General features: G+C 42.8%; 1 protein-coding gene across 11 annotated transcripts in view; it reads right to left on the minus strand.

Annotated features, from left to right (window-relative positions):
• Window positions 1-942, minus strand: part of LOC144684632 (protein-tyrosine sulfotransferase 1-like) — a 70,660-nt gene extending 69,718 nt beyond the window's left edge. For 7 of the 11 annotated variants that reach the window (XM_078548679.1, XM_078548677.1, XM_078548678.1 and 4 more), the window contains exon 1: window positions 787-942. The gene's annotated coding sequence lies outside the window, so the exon portion shown is untranslated. Of the gene's footprint in view, window positions 1-192; window positions 211-743; window positions 764-786 lie in introns of those variants that run through there. The other 4 variants (XM_078548683.1, XM_078548671.1, XM_078548674.1 and 1 more) reach the window with 3 other exon arrangements.
• Window positions 943-21,482: the final 20,540 nt, after the last annotated feature.

Raw genomic sequence — 21,482 nt, forward strand, 5'->3', positions numbered from 1 at the left:
TGGGGGTGTGGGGGAGGGGAGTAGGCGCGAGATGGGGAAGTAGGCGAGAGGGGGGTGGGAGATGGTCATATTAATCTTGCGATTTCGTTGGCTAAGTAAGTCAAATGATCAGATGAAGCTCACAGATCATCATCAGGTACAACCCCCAATTCGTTCGTGAAAACCGGCCTCAAAAACCCTCGTTTGTCGAACCTGACTATCAACTCGGTGTTTCAGATCCTTTCAGTCCAGGCGCAAATACGCATTCGGGCGCTGGGGTAGGGGGGGGACATGATCAGATTCAGTCGCGATGCCCTCCACAGTCGAATTGCGCGTTCAAATTCTCTGCAGAGAGCACTTCCAAAACTGCATCATTGCGCGAGACAAATTGGGGGGGGGGGGGGGGATAGGAATTGTAGGAAGATAGGTAAGTGTCATTTTTGTTTCAGAAGAGGTAAAGGCAGCAGAGGAGGAGGCGGCGGCGAGGGGGAATAACACAGACAGACCCCGAGAGTCCAGGCTCCAGGACTCTGGCCAAAGTCATGTCACACACAAACTGGTCAGAGAGGTGCCAACAGCGACAAAGCCGCTTTTTGCCAGCGGGGTCGGTCAGCGGGTCCGACTGAACAGGGCGGCTCCCGGCGACTCTGGCCCCGTGGAGTGGGGGGTGGGGGGGGACCCGCCTCGAGCTGCCCCCCCGGTTAAAAAAAAACGGAACCAACCGCCGACAAACTCCACTTTAATCTCAACGTGAAACGGTTCACCTTTTCGACCGTCGGCCACCGATTCGCCTCCCGTGTTACTCACCGTGAATCGATCCGACGTTATCGCCCCCCGCCCCCCATTAATTCAACACCTACAGCCAGCCCCACGACCATTTTTCCGCCCGTTTGCTCCGATTTTCCGCTCCGCCTGTTCTCTGCCTTCATCCACAGCCAATCCAGCACTGATTGATGGCCCAGCGAAACGGAACGCGAGCTCCTATTGGCCCAATGCCAGACCCGCTATCTCGCGGCTGCTGATTGGGCCAGATGGTCCGGGGGCGGGGTCAAAGAAGCTTGATGGTGATTTAACACTTTGAAACCTGCCGCATGAAAAAAAAACTTGCATTTTTATATAACACTTTTCACCAGCCCCTGATGTCCCAGAGCGCTTTACATCCAATGAAGTACTTTTTTTGAAGTGCAGTCACAGTTGTAATGTAGGCAATGCGGCAGCTAATTACAGCAAGCTCATACAAACAACAATATGATAATGATCAGACAATTTTTTGTAACGTTACTAGGGAGATTTGAGGGATAGAACGTGGGATTTACAGGTGAAAGAAAGACATAGGACCTTAGGAGCAGGAGTGAGCCATTCAGCCCTTCAAGTCTGTCCTGCCATTTAATAAGACCATGGCTGATCTGGTTGTGGCCCCAATTCCACTTTCCTGTCTGCCTCCCATAACCCTTGACACCCTTGTTTATTTTGCACAATTTATGATCACCAGACATTCCAAAGCACTTGACAGCCAGTGAAGTGCTTTTTGAAGTGTAGTCACTGTTGAAATATAGGAATAAAATTACTGGCCATTTTTTTTTTACTTGAAGCTGTCAGCCGCGACTCAGTTGGTAGCACTTATACCTGAATCGGAAAGGTTGGGATTGAAGACCCACTCCAGAGACTTAAGCAAAAAAAATCTAGGCTGCTATTGATGAAATGCTAGATCAGAGTCTTTTGGATGAGATGTTAAATGCAGGTCCCATCTGGTATTCATAAAAGATCCCACAGCACTATTGAGGAGAGCATAAGAGTTATCTCTGGTGTCCTGGACAATATTTATCCCTCAATAAACATCACAAAAATGGCCTATTTAATCATTTTCGCATTGCTGTTTGTGGCAGCTTGCAGATTGGCTGCCACGTTTCCTACATTACAACGGTGACTACACTTCAAAAATACTTCATTGACTGTAAAGTGCATTGTGCATTGTGAATGGTAATTTATAAATAAATATCTTTATCATATTATTTAAGCATTTGTAGTGACTATTTGAAACACTGACCTTGTCAGGAATGGTTATTCACTTTGTCAAATTATTTCAAATTAATTCAATAAGGGGTCAACAATAAAAATGATACCCTTTCATATATTTTTCTGCAAGAATACTGTTGCAAATATCACTTTTTAAAATAACAGAAATTACAGAGCTGTATACATATGAAACTTCCTTCGCATATTATATACTAAAAAATTTATGAAGGACATGCCTCCAGTTTTCTGTTGCAAAGCATCTGCATTTAAGGTTATTCAATAACACACAAAAAGATTTTCTGAATACTGCAATACTGTACTGGTGATGTCATACTGCCAACTCACTGCAACTTAAAGAAAGCTTTCTCCTGCACATTTACATTTGATAGCCTTTACCTCTGTCAGATCAAAAGCTCTGTTCAAATCATCTGCAACTATATTTTCTTGCAGTTCTACAAAGGTGATTGAAACTTATTTTTACAGCAAGATGCTAGTTACATTGCAATTCGCTCATAGATTGGAGATAGCAGATACTGCATTGTTTTCTGCCAAACAAAGCATAGAACAATTTCAAAAAGACTATGCCAACAACAATAACTATCACTTTACATTACTATATTTACCATTAAAGGAAAAAGCTATTTGCCTTTTTGAAAATCTGTAATATTGTAAGAACGTTCCTCACGTGTTTATTAGTTCCCCTCAGTTTCGCATCACAATTTAAATGTTTTTTAAATCCAGTAACACATAATTTTCACGGCTTTTTGCACTCCCCTGATAGCTTGTCCAAATAGCTTTCCTTCATGTATGAGCCTTGGCAGTTAATGTCAGTGGTTTATTTGACAGTAGAAAACATCATCATTACTGTCACAAAAAGTTTCCCTATGCCAATTCTGTTCTCTTCATTGGCCTGCCATTGACTCTGGCTATTTTCCAGGGTCAACTTTGAGAATAATTCCTGCCTGCATCATGGGACCCAGCACTGTGGGAGGTTAAAAAATTACTGCTGCACACCTCAGGCACTTGCAGCAGTGGATTTGAGCCAATTGTTTCCATGGTAGCTGAAAGGAAAGATTTTTTTTAATTGGCATTAAAGTTTGCAGGAGTATTATTGATCACTCTCTGCTCTTCACAGCAGAATTACATGCCAGTGATATGACATTAATGAAGGGAAATACAATAATACATCATTTGAATGTGCTGATCCACATTTAAGTGGAAAATCTCAGAAGTGGGACTGGGCATCCGGGAACCAGCAGAATGTTTCCTTGGCCATATCTCCATCCTAGCCCATAAATACTATGTTGGAAAATAGTCAACGCCCCTCAAAAAATTGTCTCATACTTTCCTTTATGATAAATATATAAATTATAGCAAAGTTTTGAATTTTCTTTGAATTGATCCTTCTCTCAACAATGCATCTTGTTTAATGTATTTTAGTTCACACGTTCATTTGAAGTTTGCTTTGTTCAATTAATGTATTAGAGCCTGCTAACCAAATTATTTCAAATTTGGTATATTATAATTATTGGCGCCAGAGATATCATTACTTTTAGTTTATTTATGCCACCCTGTGAACAGGTCTAGGTGTATGTTCCTTTGAGTCAGATCCTTAACAAATCATGTCAAAATGAAATTAGTTCAGATTTTTCCACCACAGTACAAGGTCAGCATTTACAATTTCTACAGTGGAATGCAGATCAGATACCATTGCTCTATGACAGCTATCATAATCACAGCAAGGGGAGAATAATAAGCTGGAAGTGGCTGAGACTGAAATCCTGTTGACAGCTATGCAAGCCCTCATAGGTGAAATCTTCTCCTAATGTGAAAATCTACCCACTTCCCCACGGTGTCTGGACTGTGCCATTCAATTGCCAAAACAGTCATTCCTGGCAGCTGTTGAAAAATAATACAAAACTTTAGGAGGAGCTGTGCACACAGTCCAATGGTTTAATAAAACTTTTGTTTTTCCACTGCCTCTGTGGAGTAATAGTACATAACACATTAAAATGTGTATATTGTATTAAAATTATTATTGAAAACTCACCATATAATAGAAACAAAGACATAATGCTGAATTTATACAAAATATTAGTTAGTTTGTTGCTGGATTATTTAGTTTACATGAATTACATAAACACAGTCCATTCATTTCAACATGACCATGCTGGAATTTATGCTTCACTGGAGGCTCCTTGCAACCTTCCTCACATAACCCTATCTGCATTATCCTCTATTCCCTCCTCCCTCATATATGTTTATCTAGCTTCCCCTTAAATGCACCTATTCTATTTGACTCAACCATTCCATGTGATGGCAAGTTCCATATTCTCACCATTTTCTCGTAAAGGTTTTTCTGAATTCCCCATTTAATTTCTTATCGACTGTCTTATATTGATCCCCTCTAGTTTGCTCTTCCCGTGGAAAATCTCCCTGTCTATTGTATCAATACCTTTCATAATTTTAAAGACTTCTCTTTTCAAGAGAAAAAGGAAACCCAGTCTGTTTATCATTCCCTGATAGCATTTCTGATATTACCCTGGTAAATCTTTTTGACCCTCTTCATCGTCTCTATATCCTTTTCATAATATGGTGACCAGAATGGTACACAATACTCCAAGTGATCGAACCAAGGTTCAAACTAAGTTGAGTTCTCTACTTTTCAATTCTACTCCTTGAGAAATAAACCCCAGTGCTTGGATTGCTTTATTTACGCATTGTTAACCTGTTTTTTCTTATTTGTTCTTGGGAATTGAGTGTCTGTGGCTAGGCCAGAATTAATTACCCATTCCTAATTGCCCATGAGAGGTGGTAAGCTGCTGCAGTCCATCTGGTGTAGGTACATCCACAGTACTGTTCCAGGTTTTTGATCCAGCAAAAATGAAGGAATGGTGCTATAGGTCAAAGTCAGGGCGGTGTGTGAGTTGGAGGGGAACTTGCAGGTGGTGATGTTCCCATGCATCTACTTTCCTTGTTCTTCTAGGTGGTAGAGGTCACATGTTTGGAAAGTACTGTTGAAGCAGCAATGCTAAGTTGCTGCAGTGCATTTTGTACATGACACACATTGCTGCCACTGTATGCTGGTGGAGTGATTGAATGTTTAGGCTGGTGGATGGTAGTAGGTGAACAAATGGGTTGTTTTGTCTTAGATGGTGTTGAGCTTCTTGAGTGTTGTTGCAGCTGCACGCATCCAGGCAAGTGGGGAGTATTCCATCACACTCCTGATTTGTACCTTGTAGAAGGCGAGACTTTGGGGAGTCGGGGATGGGAGTTACTTGACACAAAATCCCAGCCTCTAACTTGTTCTTGTAGCCACAGTATTTATATGGTGGTCCAGTTAAGTTTCTGGACAATGGTAACCCCTGAGATATTGATGGTGTAGGATTCAGCAATGATAATGCCATTGAAGGTCATGGGGAGATGATTGAATTCTCTCTCAAAGAAGATGGTCATTGCCTGGCACTTGTGTGATGAAAATGTTATTTGCTACTCATCAGCCTAAATTTGAATATTATACAGGTCTTGCTGCACATGGACACATACTGCTTCAATATATAAGGAGTTGAAAAAGGTACTGAACACTGCAATCATCAGTGAACGTTCCCACTTCTGATCTTATGTTGGAGGGAAGGTCATTTTAGAAGTAGCTGAAGATGGTTGAGCGCAGGCAGGGCCAAGGAGAGAACTCATGGGCCCTGGTGCTTCTCCTGATTCCAGGCCCCCACCCCACCCCACCCCACCCCACCCAACCCAACCCAACCCAACCCAACCCAACTTTAACTCCATCTTAATCATGCACATTATTTTTTCCACTTTCAAGATTCACCAACCAATTCTCCAAATAATCACAGAATGGTCTTCAAAATGATGACGCCCATTGTTGGCAGCTGGTTATAAATATCATCCAATATATATGCAGCATGAGTCATTAATATTAAGAGCAGCAATGATATAATGCAGTGGTAGTTTGTGTGTAACCCATAGGTGATCCCACCACTAATTAAACAATCAAGAGAGTGTACAAATTTTAATTTAGCACCATTGTGCAATATTGTTAATTTCACAGGAAAATACCCCATTAGTTATTTATGACACTGTGCAGACAATAACTGATTTCAGCATGTTCTGGATATATATACAGAACACCATATCTACATGGTGACAGTAAATTCATATTTGGCAGAAAGATTCAATACTTGCAGTTTACAAGAAAACCTTTCAGGTTTTGTTTTACATATTTTGACCACCTGTTCTGGAAAGAAAAGAAAGACTGTCTCCATGCTGTAGCTCACATTGTTTCATTGTTGGAGAGTTGTAGTAGGGAAAGAGGAAGGGAGAGAGGGGAAGGTCCCAGTCACTTGCTGCTGTCGAACTCCCTCCTCCCTCCACAGATACACTGACACAATCGTCACCCACCTTGCTCAAGATAACTCTGCATCAGTGGGAGTGGCTTATGCTACAGACTCAGACAACAACCAGGTTGGGCCTGGTGTGAAGCTGAGTTAAAGCTCCCCAGGCCTGTACCGACCTCGTTACTGATGGAGACTCCCTCCTGTTCTTTCATTTTCTATTTCTTCTCCTTGGCCTTCCAGAAGATGTCACAAATCATTCAGTGCAGCTGAAAAACACCTGCATGGAGGCCAGAGGGAATGATTAGTATAACTGCTCCAGCTCCTCCAATCACAGGCTCCCTCTCTCCAGCCATTGCTGCTCCTCCAATCATATATTCTGTCTTTGGAAGAGTGGCAAGAGCAGGAGGGAGGGAACCTTGAGATTGGAGGAGCTGGAGCAATGACTAACTTCAGCACTGAATGCACAGTCTTGACTTGTCTCATTGGTTCCCCAATAGGTTGCATTAAATAGGTCCTAGCAACTACAAGGGTTAAGATACATGAGGGTTTCAAAATAAAGCCCTCAGCAGTATATTCACACCTGCAGAGCTGTTCATACATTATAACTTATTCATTTCTTTTTCATACATAAAATGAAGAGCGTTGCCAGACAACATTTACAGACCAATCAGCCTGGGGGAGAGAGGAACGGACAGCACCACACAGGGGCACTTGAAAACCAGCTTGGCAGAAAATCACCAGAAATCAAAGAACAAAAGGAAGAATTTTCATATAGCCAGTGTGGGAGAAACAAAATCTCTGGGTGGAATTTTACAGCAGCATGATTTTACGTTCCTGTCAAAGTCAATGGAGTTTAGAATGACTCACCGCATTTTACAGCCCCATCCCATCTGTGACGGGGCTGTAAAATTCCGGCCTGTGATCACTGTTAGTTCCCACTCTCAGCAACTGACAGTTTAACTGACAGTCAATTTTATTTTAATAAAAAGCCTTACAGTTGCTGAGAGCAGGAAAGGCCTTCAGGCAACTTTATGGTTGGCCAGCTTAAAAAAAAAAATCAGGGCTGTCTGTTTTGCTGCAGTGGCTACACTTCGAGAGGTCTTCAGCTACAAAAGTGCTTTGGGATGCCCTGTGGTCATGAAGACTACTTAAACTTCATGATATCTTTTCCATTCTCTAGGAGAAGTAGAAGACTTTCTCTTGTTTGGGTGAATGATATTATTCAATATAATTATTTCATACAAGGGGTGTAATTGGATTCCACTTTATCAGAAATTTCACAGGGTAGTAAGATCAAATGACTCCTGAGCAACAGTGGAATGAATGAAAAACATAGGTCTTCACTGTCAGTGAGAAAAGTTGGAGCACCCAGCTGTCTATACAATACAACTTTTAAGAGGCCAAAGGACAAAAACTGAATGATTGCACCTGTGCTTTCTTGATCAACAAGTCTGAAGACTCTGCAGATTGCTGCTTCTCACTATCAAATATTTTCAATATCAACTATGCAACACAACTTTATCACAATATTTCAATATCTCAAAAATCTCATAAAAGCACCAAGATAGAGTTGGATAATAGGCAAGTAGACAAATAGGACAAGATTAAAGTCAATGGAAAGGACTCTTGAGAATCAGGTTACTGATTCACTATGAGCCCATTATGTGCTCCTGGCAGTCTCACCCCACAAAGCCTGTTCACAGTAAACTTCCATCAGCAACAAAATAAACAGAACTCCAAAACAAAAACAGAATTACCTGGAAAAACTCAGCAGGTCTGGCAGCATCGGTGGAGAAGAAAAGAGTCGACGTTTCGGGTCCACACGACCCTTCAACAGAACTGTCTGTTGAAGGGTCGTGTGGACCCGAAACATCGACTCTTTTCTTCTCCACCGATGCTGCCAGACCTGCTGAGTTTTTCCAGGTAATTCTGTTTTTGTTTTGGATTTCCAGCATCCGCAGTAGTTTTTTGTTTTTAAACAGAACTCCAGTCTGTTTCCACCCTCTGTATACAAAGGATTACAAAGGCCATCTAGCCCAGCTCATCTCATCATCCAGAATGAGCTTAAAAGTCCCCCTTCCCACTACAGCATCCAACTGGCTCAAAAATGATTCCAGGGATTTCATTTACCATTTCGCTGACAACAGAGCAGTTATTAAAGGAGCAGGAAAGATCCGTCACTGGTCAGTGAAACAAACCGTGCCATAGCACAGGACCCCCAAATGTCAGGGGGGCAAAACGGAACACCGGACAGATTGAGCGCACACTGGACCGTGCAGAAATATGTGTCAATAGCACAACTGTTAACTCCAACAAAATGTTTCATGGTTTTTTGGCAGGGTTTAAAAAAAATTCATGGCCACAAAGCTTCCTGAAAGTCAAAAGCAGCACACAGCAACTGTCAGTGAAACTGACCTGAAAGGCCAACTTCAGAAAAAAAAATTGGAACTGTCAAGCTGACAGTTCCTAAATTTTTTTTTTTTAAAGCCAGTCTTTCGGGTCTGAAGCTCTGGCTGCTCACTCTGGACAGCGATGAGACTCTGTTTACAGCACCAAACCCAGGCCCCAATAAGCCCCCGCCCCCGGCCCTGGTGCTTTGCACCATGTGCACTTCCCTCTCCCAAGGACACTACCTGAAGAACTCATACAATGAAATCCTGGGCCTGAGATGATCGACCTCCAACAATAGCAACAATCTTCCTTTGTGCTAGGTATGACTCCAACCAATGGAGAGCTTTCCCCTGATTCCCATTGACTTCAGTTTTGCTCATTGATGCCACACTTGGTCAACTGCTGCCTTGGTGTCAAAGGCAGTCACTCTCATCTCACCCCTGGAATTTAGCTTCTTTGTCCATCTTTGGACCAAGGCTTTACTAAGGTCTGGAGCTAAGTGACCCTGATAGAATTTAAACTGGGCAGCGATAAGCAGATTATTGCTGAGCAAATGCTGTTTGATAGAACTGCCAATGACACCTTCTATTACTTTGCTGATGATTAAGAGTTGACTAAATGGTCTGTAATTGGTGGATTGGATTTGCTCTTTTTTTTGATTATTTGCCCAATTTGGTGTCACCTGCAAATCTATGTCTGATGCTGGAAATACTTGATGACTATACATTTAGTTTGGCAGCTCTGATTGTTTTAAAAGCTAGTCTTTCAGGTCAGTTTCACTGACAGATGCTTATGTGCTTCTTCTGACATTCGGGAAGCTTCACGGTCCTGATTTTTTTGAAAATTGCCAGAAAACCACAAAGCTGCGCAAAGTTCAGCAGCAGCAGTTCCGACTCACAGCAACTGTCACAAGGGTGCTCTTGGTTGAAAATCTGGTCGAAAAATGGTAAGTTAAATCCCTGGTATCATTTTAGAGCCAATTGGATTCTGTGAGACAAGGGGGTCTTCTAAGGTCATTCTGGATGGATGAGATGAGCTGGGCCAGATGGCCTTTGTGATGTAAAAATGCTGGATATACTTAGAAACTATCCATTCTGCTACTTGTTTCCTGATTTCACTTGCTCCAATCTTATTTATTCATCTGCAGCACCTAACCAAAGGCCTTTTGGAAATGTAGATTAATTTCATCTCTTGAATTACCCTTCTCTAGTCTTTCTAACTTCTTCAAAGAATTTAATGAGGTTGTTCAAGTAAGACTATTCCTTTTAAAATCACAAAATGGTTACAGCACAGAAGGAAGCCATTCAGCCTGTTATGTCAGTCCGAAGGAGCAATTTACCTAGTGCCACTCACCAGCCTTCTCCCCATAGCTCTGCACGTCCTTTTTCAGATAATAATCCAATTCCCTCTTGAATGCCTCCACTGAACCTGCCTTCACCTGACTGCAAAACCATGCTGACTATTCGTTATTATATTTTTGGTTTCTAAATGTTTTTCTATTTGAGATTCTATAAGTTTTCCTACCACCAGTGTTGAGCCAGGTCTATAGGCCCTGGACATGTTCTGTCTCCTATATTATATCTAGAAATAATCTTAGGTATCTCTAATCCTCTGGCACAGCACTGCTTTCTAATTAATTATTAAATATGTGTTCTCGCGCCTCTACTATTCCTTCACTAGATTGTTTTCAAATGCACGGATGTAATCCATCCAGGCCAGGTGCTTTGTTTTCTTAGAGTTTGACCAGTTTATTTAATAGTTCTCCTCTTTTTATTTAAAATGTGGTTATACCATTTCTAATTTTATCTTCTGGTGTCATGACAACCTAATCTGCCTTCCTGGTAAATACTGAAGCGAAGTAATTGTTCAATATTTCTGCCATTTTGCTATCACTGCCTATGATTTTATCCTGCCCATGTCTTATTGGCCCGATTTCAATCCCTACTTTCCTTTTCTCATTTATGTGCCTGTAGATATTTTAGTATTTTCTTCTATGTTCTGTGGTAATTTATTTTCATATTTCCTCTGACCTCCTATCTACTTTTAGCCTTTGCTTCTAATCTCTCTTTCTTCTCCCTTGTCATGCTCTCCCATGTTCATATATATCTCTTTCATTACCCTTTCCCTTATGTCTGTATTCACCCATGGTGTCTCATAAATATTTAGATGGATTCAATAATCCTGGTGAAAATGGAACCAGGATCACAATGCTCCAATGATCCATCAAGCAACTTGGGAGGACAGCTAACATTGCTGAAGTCAGTGTCATAATTTAAATGTGCTCATCCTACATTTTCCATTAGCACAGAAAGCACAATGAATAGCACGAGTAGGAAAACAACAAAAGTCTAAGAGTTGCTGCCCCATTTCAATCCAATTGTGTGCTTTGGTGTGAAATTGGTAGAATTTAGCATTCAGTTTGAGAATGAGAAACTTGGGTTGGAAATAACTATGCTAAACTTAAATAAGGATAATTACAAAGGAATGAGGGCAGAGTTGGCTGGAGTGGACTGGGAAAGGAATTTAGTAGAAAAGATGGTTGATGAACAATGGCAGACATTTGAGAAAATAATTCATGTCCCACAACAAATATATAAATCCCAGTGAGGAAGAAGGATTCTAGGAAGAGGATAAACCAACAATGACTAACCAAGGAAGTTAAGGATAGGATCAAATTGAAAGACAAAACATACAATGTGGCAAAGATTAGTGGCAAGCCAGAGGATTGGGAAAGTTTTAAAAGCCAACAAAAGTTGACCAAAAAATAATAAAGAGGGAGAAAATAAACTTTGAGGATAAACTACAAGTAATATAAAAATGGACAGGAAGAGCTTCTTTAAATACACAAAAAGGAAGAGAGATGCCAAAGTGAACGTTGGCCCTTTAGAGATTGAGGCTGGGGAAATAATAATGGGGAACCAGGAAATGGCAGATGAGTTGAATAGTTACTTTGCATCAGTCTTCACGGTAGAAGACACTAATAGCATTCCAAAAATACTAAATATAAAGGGGCAAAAGGTGGGGGCGGGGTGGGGGGGGAGGGGGGTTGTGGGGAGGGAGGTAATAAATACATTAACTATCACTAAAGAAAAAGTACTAGGGAAACTAATGGGGCTAAAGGCTGATAAGTCCCCTGGGCCTGATGGGTTGCATCCTTGGACATTAAAGGAAGTAGCCACGGAGATAGTGGATGCACTGGGAGTAATTTTCCAAGAATCCTTAGATTCTGTAAAAGCCCCAGAAGATTGGAAAACTGCCAATGTAACACCCTTAAGGGAGGGAGACAAAAACATAGGTCAGTTAGCTTAACATCCGTCATTGAGAACATGTTAGAGTCTATTATGAAGGATATAACAGCAGAGCATTTAGAAATACATAACTTAATCAAGCAGAATCAGCATGACTTCATGAAGTGGAAAACAGGCCTGACAAATTTATTAGAATCCTTTGAGAAGGAAACAAGCAGGATAGATAAAGGGGAACCAGTAGATGTATATTTGGATTTCCTAAAGGCGGTTGATAAGGTACCACATGTAAGGCTACTTAATAAGATAAAAGGCCATGATGTTGGGGGTAGTATATTAGCATAGATAGAGAATTGGCTAACTAATAGGAGACAGGGAATTGGGATAAGGGGGGCATTTTCAGGATGGCAACCTGTAACTAGTGGAGTGCCACAGGGATCAGTGCTGGAGCCACAATTATTTACAATATATATAATAATGACTTGGATGAGGGAAGTGAATGTACTATCCCCAAGTTTGCAGATGATACAAAAATGGGTGGGAACACAAGTGGTGAGGATGACACAAAGGGCAGAATTTTGCTGTCAGGGAGCAGGGGCCGGGGCCCGCTTGCCAACGCATAAAATGATGCGGGATGACACCAGGCAGAACCCCTGATGTCATCCCGCCCCATTTAAATTTTGAGGCCATTGACAGGATCATTTAACCAATTAAAGGACCTGCCCCTCCAACCTTAAGGTTCGCGGGTCGGCCAGGAGCCCCAGCAGCAAAAAGAGAAAACATGAAACCTCATCCACCGGCGGGATGAGGTTTCATGCAGGGTTTTAAAAATTTTAATAAAGTTATTCTGTAAATTATGAACATGTCCCAACTCATGTGACATTGTCACATGAGGGGGACATGTAAGGGAATTTGTTTTTCTATTTTTAATATTTTTCAAAGTCCAGGTGATTTCCCTGAGGCTGCACTTAGCCTCAGGGAGATATGCGCTCTTTCGTGCGCATGCGCGAAAGAGCGCACTCTCGCTTTTAGGGATTCTCCCCCGCCCGCACAGGAAGCGCATAGCGCTTTCCGCCGGATGTCACGCTGGGCGGGCCTTAATTGGCCCACCCACGTAAAGTGGTGGTGCGGCCCGCTTTGCTGGCAGGGATCGGCTCCACGCCTGCTGGAGATTGGGTCGGGCTCGCCTGCCCAACAGGCAGAAAATTCTGCCCAAAGAGGCTACAGAGGGATATAGACAGGTTAAGCGAGTGGGCAAAAACTTGGCAGATGGAATATAATGCGGGAAAGTCTGAGGTTATGCACTTTGGCAGGAAGAATAGAGGAGCTGAATATTACTTAAATGAAGAAAGGCTGAAAAAAGCTGCAGCACAGAGGCATTTGGGAGTCCTTGTGCATGAATCACGAAAAGCTAGTATACAAGTTCAGGAGATAGTAGGGAAGGGAAATTGAATGTTGGCCTTTATTTCAAAGGGAATGGAGTGTAAAAATAGGGAAGTCTTGCTAAAACTATACAAGGCACTAGATAGACCACACCTAGAATACTGTGAACAGTTTTGGTCCTCTTATCTAAGGGAAGATATGCTGGCATTGGAGGCAGTCCAGAGAAGGTTCAGTAGGTTTATCCTGGGTATGGAGGGAGTTTTTTATGAGGAGGGGTTGAGTAGGTTGGGCCTGTATACATTGGAATTTAGAAGAATGAGAGGCGACCTTATTGAAACATATAGGGCAGGATTAGTGTGCGATATTTCGGGTGGCCGGCATGCGCAACAGTCGGCAGCACGCCAGCCGACAATTAAGAGGCCTATTTAGGCCCTTAATCAATTAATTAAAACCTATTTTTCGCTGCCCAACCTTATGGTTAACCATTAGCTGGTCAGCCAGCATGAAGTCATGGTCGGGGGCCGACCGTGGATGGCGGACCATTTCCAGGCCACTCCCAGGCCCGCCCGCCGCACCCACCCAACGATCCGAAAATCCTGCTCATAAGATTCTTAAGGGGCTTGACAGGGTAGATGCTGCGAGGTTGTTTCCCTTTGTGGAAGAGTCGAGGACCAGAGGGCATAATCTCAGAGTGAGGGGTCACCCGTTTAAAACAGAGATGAGGAGGAATTTCTTCTCTGAGGGTAGTGAATCTGTGGAATTCTTTACCGTAGAGGCTGGGTCGTTAATTATATTCAAGGCGGAGGTAGACAGATTTTTAATCAGTAAGGGAATCAAGGGTTATGGGAAAAGGCAAAAAAGTGGAGTTGAGGATTATCAGATCACCCATGATCTCACTGAATGGCAGAGCAGACTCGATGGACCGAATGGCCTACTTCTGCTCCTATGTCCTATGGTCTTATGGAAGACTGGCAGGGATAGCCATAAGTACCCCGACAATGATGACAGTTTGGATGCTTTGCTGCAGGAGGTACAATAGAGAAGCTTCACAGTGGAACTTTTGTCTAGCCCACAATAGTACACATGGTATGAGGCGGATGATGACATGAATGCTGCTTCCCACAAGCTGTGGGAGCAGAAATGGGAGAAATTTGCAGATGACTGTCTTCAGTCTGATTCCTCAAATTAAGTTTAAGCCTGAACTATGCAGGCTATAATCACCATTACCTAAACATTGTAATGCCTCAACAACAGAATGCATGAAGCACTCGTACAATTTCTTGCATCTACCATACCCGCATTTTCACATCCACAAAGCTTCGATTTTAAATTTGTGACTGGCACTTAAAAATGTTTCTAATGTCATGCACAAGTGCTGCATACAGTATTGTAGCAATCAAATTACCATCAGAAACTTCTTGTTATTTGTTAAAGACAGTATTTTTTCATCCAATTTGCACAATGGTGTGCATGAGTCAACTCCTAATGTTCTTTAAAATATTAAAACCATGTCTGTCTTTAAAGGATAACAGGAGAGAGATAAAACAAGACTTATGGCATTGAGCCATGAGAAGCTGTGAGTGAGAGATCTTGTGGCTTGTTGGTAGGCCAACAAGCAAATGCTGTCTTTAAATACTGCCTGTTCTGCACCCCCCCACCTCCGCCAAACGTATTCACTAATAAAAAACACACTGCAGCAGAGATGCATGCATCACGGAAACACATGTTCCTTTTCTCCTCATGTAGGGATTACCCAAGATGATGTAGGAAGCTGAACTATCTCACAAGAATGCTTCATTTACAGCTTTAGCTCAGATATATTCCTCTTAGAGAAATTATACCGGGTCAAGAATTGTACTCAACCATTATCTGTAACCTCATGACCCGGCATATCCCCCACTCTAACATTACCACCAAACTATGGGATCAACACTGGTTCAATGAAGAGTGCAGGAGGGCATGCCAGGAGCAGCACCAGGCATACCTGAAAATGAGGTGTCAACCTGGTGAAGCTACAACACAGGACTACTTGCATGCCAAACAGCGTAAGCAGCAAGTGATAGACAGAGCTAAGCAATTCCACAACCAATGGATCAGATCTAAGCTCCGCAGTCCTGCCACATCCAGTCATGAATGGTGGTGGACAATTAAACAACTCACTGGAGGAGGAGGCTCCACAAATATCCCCGTCCTCAATGATGGGTGAGCCCAGCACATCAGTGCAAAAGATAAGGCTGAAGCATTTGCAAAAATCTTCAGTCAAAAGTGCTAAGCGGATGATCTCCAGAGGTCCCCAGCATCACAGGTGCTAGTTTTCAGCCAATTCGATTCCCTCCAGATTATATCAAGAAATGGCTGAGGGCCCTGGATACTGCAAAGGCTTTGGGCCCTGACAATATTCTGGCAATAGTACTGAAGACCTATGCTCCAGAACTTGCTGTGCCCCTTGCCAAGCTGTTCCAGTACAGCTACAACACTGGCATTGACTCAACAATGTGGAATATTGCCCAGGTAAGTTCTGCACACAAAAAGCAGGACAAATCCAACCTGGCCAATTACCGGCCCATCGGTCTACTCTCGATCATCAGTAAAGTGATGGAAGGGGTCATCAACATTGTATCTAGCGTCACATGCTTAGCAATAACCTGCTCACTGACGCTCAGTTTGGGTTCCACAAGGGCCACTCAGCTCCTGACTTCATTACAGCCTTGGTTCAAACTTGGACAAAAGAGCTGAACATTAGATGTGAGGTGAGCGTGACTGCCCTTGACATCAAGGCTGCATTTGACCTACTGTGGCTTCATGGAGCCCGAGCAAAATTGGATTCAATGGGAATTGGGGAAAAACTCTCCGCTGGTTGGAGACATACCTAGCACAAAGGAAGATGGTTGTGGTTGTTGGAGGTCAATCATCTCCGTTCCAGGACATCACTGCAGGAGTTCCTCAGGGTAGTGTCCTTGGTCCAACCATCTTCAGCTGCTTCATCACTGACCTTCCTTCCATCATAAGATCAGAAGTGGTGATCTTTGCTGATGATTGCACTATGTTCAGCACCGTTTGCAACTCCTCAGATACTGAAGCAGTTCATGTCCAAATGCAGCAAGACCTGGGTAATATCCAGGCTTGGGCTGACAAACGTGGTGTGAATGTTACTTGCCACAAGTGCCAAGCAATGACCATCTCCAACAAGAGAGAATCTACCCATCGCCCCTTGACATTCAATGGCATTACCGTTGCTGAATCCCCCACTATCAACATCCTGGGGGTTACCATTGACCAGAAACTGAACTGGACTAGCCATATAAATACTGTGGCTACAACAGCAGGTCAGAGGCTAGGAATCCTGCGGCGAGTAACTCACCTCCTGACTCCCCAAAGTCTGTGCACCATCTACAAGCTACAGGAGTGTGACGGAATTCTCTTCACTTGCTTGGATGAGTGCAGCTCCAACAACACTCAAGAAGCTTGACACCATCCAGAACAAGGCAACCCGCATCCACCAACATTCACTCCCTCCACCGCCGACACACAATGGCAGCAGCGTGTACCATCAACAAGATGCACTGCAGGAATTCACCAAGCCTCCTCAGGCAGCACCTTCCAAACCCACACCACTGCCATCTAGAAGGGCAAGGGGAGCAGACACATGGGAACACCACAACCTGGAAGTGTCCCTCCAAGTAACCCACCATCCTGACTTGCAACTATATTGCCATTCCTTCACTGTTGCTGCGTCAAATTCCTGGAACTCCCTCCCTAACAGCACTGTGGGTGTACTAATGCCACATGGACTACAGCGGTTCAAGAAGGCAGCTCACCACCACATTTTCCAGGGCAATTAGGGGTGGACAATAAATGCTGGCCTAGCCAGCGACACCCACACTCCACGAATGAATAAAAAACAGAGGGAGCAACTGGTAAGGGACACTGCAAGCAACCAGGGGCTGAAGAGCAGCAGGAAACTCTTTCGAGTTACCAACAGTCACAGATTGCAACTTCTTTCAAGTACAATCACAGTTCTTGGTTTTCCAGGAGTGGGACATGAACCCACAACCCTCTGATTCAAAGGCGAGGGTGCTATGAACTGAGCCACAGCTGACACCTCCCTGAAGAGCAGCAGGAAACTCTTTCGAGTTACCAACAGTCACAGATTGCAACTTCTTTTGAGTACAATCACAGTATAGGAACAAAATTGCTTGCCTACATAATTGAAATGATTAAAGTTTAAAAGTACTTCATTAGCTCTGAATGAAACTATTCCTCTGCTGCCAGGCCCACAAATTCTTACCTATGGCAGTTTAGGCAATATTTTGACAATCTTCACATCGTAGATATATAGTATGTCACATACTTTTTAGAAGTACTGTTCTAAAATTTCTGTGGTAATGTTAGAACTGGATTCAGAAACCACAGAGCCAATAATACTTTTACTCCAAGGAGCTCTCAAGGATAGAGGTCTAAAACAAAGATGGAGTATCCCTCAGAAGTGCAACTATTGAGACCTGGAGATCCAATATACAGAAGACTCCTACTTTAGGCCCAATTAGACTGAGGGATTGGCTTAAGAGAACTTTGAGGATGCGCTCAACACTCCTAAGCTGTGGCCAAAAGTTAGGTCCCACACAGATCCTTGGTCATTGGAAAGGGACACTTAGGAGAGTAGGTATTGGAAGGTTAATGCCATTGTGGTCAATCAGGTTGCTCTGGATTGAAGAAAGGGCAAGTAGCAAACAGAGGAATTGGATAACATGTAAAACTGCAACGTTGTCTGCCTGGTAAGTTGGACATAAGTGATCCAATTCAACAAGTAGCTGGATTTTCATGGTGTCCTGGTCTACATTTAACCACCACCAGATGGAAAATAAGTAAACGTGGCCATAGTCCCAGAGGACCATAGGCTGCTCTCTCATTTGATTGAGACAACTGGTGGTGAATTTAACCTGAAGGTCACCACATGTCAGGCAAGGTTAAGAAGGTAGTGCCTCAGCCAGTACAGAAATTGAACCTGCACTGTTGGCATCACTCTGCATCAGAGACCAGCTATCCAGCCACTGAGCTAACCAACCCCAGCTTAACTAGCAAGTGATCTCATTTACTGTTTAAGGGACTTTTCTTTGTGCAAAATTGGTTGCCTACATAACTGAAGTGATTAGAGTTCAAAAGTACTTTATTGGCTCTGAAGTACTTTAGGTTGTCCTAAGGATATGAAATTTGAATCTCTCAATATTTGTAGTAAAACAGCTGTTGGTTAGCAATAACACTGCTGGCGAAGCAATCTTATAATGCCAAAATGCAACAGTACTTCATACAATAGACAATGAAGATAAAGCTCTTTGAAAAAAACACAAGGAAGTTAATTTACAACACTATAATAAACTACTAATCCTAAAGTAAAACTTACAAAGCTCTTAGAACAAAGGATCAGAAACAGTTGTTTTAAATGGGCACACAGTGCTAAGGAAAACATGACCACATGAAAGGGCTATCTGATTTTGTCATGAAAACAATGCGATTATCCAGAATTAAATGGTCTGACACAACATTAAGACTCTAAATTATTTAATTTCTTCAAAAGGAGATTGTGGTAAGTTTCTCTCTGCCCCCACCCCAAAGCTAACAAATTAATTTCAAAATATTTATCTAACTTCACAATTTGCTATATGGTATTATCTTTTAGCCAGTTTATTTCAGTGGCATACAATTTCTAAATTTCTCCATCTTGTGCAATGGAGTTTCAACCATTATCAGTGCTTACCATATTGGCATGGGGCTTCCAAATGGTTTCCACCCAGACATCAGCATACAATTAGCCCTCGGACTTACGACACAATTGATTCTTGAAAACCGGGTCTTCAGTCGAAATGTTGTAACTCGAAATCAATTTTCCCATCAGAACAATTGTCCCTGAACCAAGGCCCGATACTCTATTTTCACTAAAATAACCCAGAATTCTGTACTCAATCAATTATAGGCGGGTAATATAACAACACTTATGTATGTGTAAAAGTTTGGAAACACAAAGGCCAGAATTTTTCCGTCGGCGAGTTGGGTGTGGGGCCTGCTCGCCGATGCGAAAATGACGCGGGATGATGTTGGGGGGAACCTCCGACATCATCCCGCCCCATTTAAATATTCAGGAAGGCGGGGGCACAGCGAAATCAGCTGCGGGCCCGCCGACCTGTCAATGGCCAATTGAGGCCATTGAGGCCATTGACAGGATCATTAAGGCAATTAAAGGCCCTGCCCGTCCAACCTTAAACATGAAACCTCATCAACCGGCAGGATGAGGTTTCATGTCTGTTTTAAAAAACTTTAATAAAGTTTATGTGATATTTATTAACATGTCCCATCTTGTGTGACATTGTCACATGAGGGGGACATGTTAATAATTTTTTTATTTTTCTAATTTTTAAGTTTATAAAACTTTCCGCGCTCTCCCTGAGATAGCACTTAATCTCAGGGAACTGTGTGCTCTTTCACGCGCATGCGCGAGAGAGCGCACTTTGACAGTTGGGGAATCACTCCCCCTCCCGCACAGGAAGCGCATAGCACTTCCCGTCGGGTGGCCCGCCCACTCAAAATGGTGGCGGCGAACGGCTGCCCACCCGCCGCCAAGCAGTTGGGGCCCGCCCACCCATCAAGGGCAAAATTCTGCCCAAAGTTTCACCAAGTAAAAATGGCAGTGGGACAGCGACTTGAGTCAGGGAGGTGGGCGGTGCAGAACTGCGAAGTGCGCATATAAACATTTGAACTTATTTGCTGGCGTGGCATCGTAAAGTCGAAACCGATGTGGGAAAGTCCAAACAGGGTGTCAATTTATAAACTTCGTTAAGTGCCGTTCATTGTAACTTGAACATTGTAAATTTGAGGACTGCCTGTAATCTGGAAAGAATCAAAAGAAATATCATGAAAGATTGAAAACTTTTAAATGTGAGCCACATCTATAACCACTTTGAAATGGAGTATCCACTGTCTTTAATGCTGGTCCAAAAGCAGTTTGCTTCACCCAAAGCAGTCCCTGCCCTTTCCACAAACTGGCTACACCCCCAGTTTGGAATAGTGAGCTTTTACTAATTGTGCCCATTCAATGGTGTTCATCTCATCATGCCCAGATACCCTCGGTGGGACTTTCTGCACCTGCCCACTGCCGTGATCTTCCGGTCCCACCGCAAATCAATGGGCTTCTGGCTGGGCCGCTGCTTTGCCCACGGCAGATCTCGCCCGCGACAGGGCCGGGAAATCCTGGCCTCAGGCACGCAAGCACCCATGGTCACATAAATCCAGTGTTAATCACCTGTACCTACAGTGACCAGCTGTCAGTTGAGACATGACCCAAGTCTGTTTCTCCTACTACTGCCACAATTACTTTAAATTCAGCTTAAACTAAATGACAGCACAACAGGGCACACCTGTGTGACTTAAATTGCATGCTCGTCACAGGTCTTTTTTTTAACCGAGGACAGATCAGTTGAAGTGGAAAAACATCATTTGGATTCATTAAGATGTTTTATTAGACACATGTACACATTAGGAAGTTGAATTGTGATTTTGACCAGATCCAGTGCATATAGACATGGTGAGATAGGAACCTAGAAAATTTGGAGCTCACACATCAGTATGTAATGAGTACAATGTTTTTGGGTCCCTGTGTAAAGAAGCTGTTTTAGCCAGGGTAACCCACATTCAGCCTATCCTCTAATGAATTTTGGATATCCGCAGGATTCAATGGTTTATAAAACCCAAATTAGTGTCTTGTATGCTCTACAAGAAGAAGGAGCATCTCATCTAGTCTATTGCCTTGAACTGATGGTTATCACAGGGATATCTATGCAATCAAACTTACATTGCCACTGGGATTGAGACTCAATGTTTTGGCCTTACCCACAATTATCCTGACCACACCCAGTGCTTAGATTGACCTCAGGCAACCTATGTTGGATTTGGAAAGATATGTATATATAATGGTGATGCATGCTATGCTACTGTACTTACTATTGATAATCTGTATGTGAATGTGCTATTGCCTAGAAGTCTTATTGCTTGAATGTTTCATTGCTTATTAATGTAATAAATATATATTGTAATGGGTTCATCTTCTACTGTCATGCGATCC

The sequence above is a fragment of the Cetorhinus maximus genome, chromosome 9, assembly GCF_964194155.1.
Source record: "Cetorhinus maximus chromosome 9, sCetMax3.hap1.1, whole genome shotgun sequence".
NCBI classification, from domain to species: Eukaryota; Metazoa; Chordata; class Chondrichthyes; order Lamniformes; family Cetorhinidae; genus Cetorhinus; species Cetorhinus maximus.